This window comes from Pterocles gutturalis, unplaced genomic scaffold (assembly GCF_000699245.1).
Source record: "Pterocles gutturalis isolate BGI_N339 unplaced genomic scaffold, ASM69924v1 scaffold33463, whole genome shotgun sequence".
NCBI lineage: Eukaryota > Metazoa > Chordata > Aves > Pterocliformes > Pteroclidae > Pterocles > Pterocles gutturalis.
The window spans coordinates 1-1,288 of NW_010121550.1; positions in this window are offsets into that span (position 1 = coordinate 1).

Sequence of the window (1,288 nt, forward strand, 5' to 3'; positions counted from 1 at the left end):
CGTTTACCGGGAGGGAGCATCCCCGGGTGCTCATAAGTCCGGTTGAAAACGCCGGTACAGTGGTAAAACCCAGCCCAAAACCCGAGCTCCGAGAGGAACTGGCTGTTCCCCTTTTCCTGGGAATGAGCAAAAGGACAAAACCCATTCCTGCCTTTCTCCCCCCTGGGGTTTGGGGGCTGCAGCCCATCTTCCCACCCCTCCTGTGCCAGGGCACCCCGTCCCCGCGGGGTCCCGCTTGGCAAAGGGGGGCTTCTGCTGCGCACCCAGAAGTCGAGCGGGGACTTAAAGTAGTCCAGAGCAAAGCCGGGCTTTTTGCTGGCGTGAACCCCAGGTGGGAGAGGAGCAAAGTGGGCGGCTCAGCCCAGGCACCCACAAAAGCTGGGACCAACCCTGACCGGTGGGTGAGGACCACCACCCGTCTCGGGGTGATAATTTGGCAGCTGGTAATCTGGGTATTATTAAAAAAAAAAAAAAAAAGCAACATTTTGGCCACATGATAGTAAATCTGAAATGGGGGGCAGGTGACGTGTGGTCCCCGGGGGTCCTGCTGCGATTTAGTTGTTTCTTGGGGTGCTGGAGGGCTCAGCCATCCTGGCTCGAGGACATCCCTCTTCCAAGGGACATGTTCCTGGGGTTCCTTATATCCCGACTTGCCATGAAAGCTCAGGTCTAGGGCAGAGCCCATCCTTCGGCCGGGGCTCACACCGCAGGGGTGGGGAAACTGAGGCACAGCAAGGCGAGACACCCACTGAAAGGCTTCAAGATGGTGCATCAGGACTTGTAGGTCATGAAATCTATAAAATATAATTTATTTTAGCATCACCAGGAAAAGGAAAGAGCTCCAAGGGAGGTGAGTCACGGTTTCCCATGCCCTGTCACCCTCTCCCACCGCAGCTCCATCCCGTCCCAGCTCCCTGGGGTTTGGCACGGGGTTGGCTTCGGGCTTATGCACTTGAGAAAAGGTGAGAGTTGGGGATATGGCTTGAAAAAAAAAAGCTGGATAATTTGTTTTCCCCCAGGACGCTTGGGGCAGAGCAGTGCCTCAGTTTCCCCTGTCCCATGCCTCAGTTTCCCCCATGGGAGCTGAGCTGAGCAGACTTTTGGGGCTGCCATTTCCCCCATTAAAGGGGATTTAAGGATGATGGCTGAAGTTGTTCCTGCTGCACCCTGGGAAACCGCTGTCGCGACACTGATTTATTGTAAATTGTGCCAAAAACTGTCGACGCTAAACGTTCCAGGGCTCTGGGATGTGCTGGGGCACGGCAGCGGTGACGCTGGCTGCGGTATC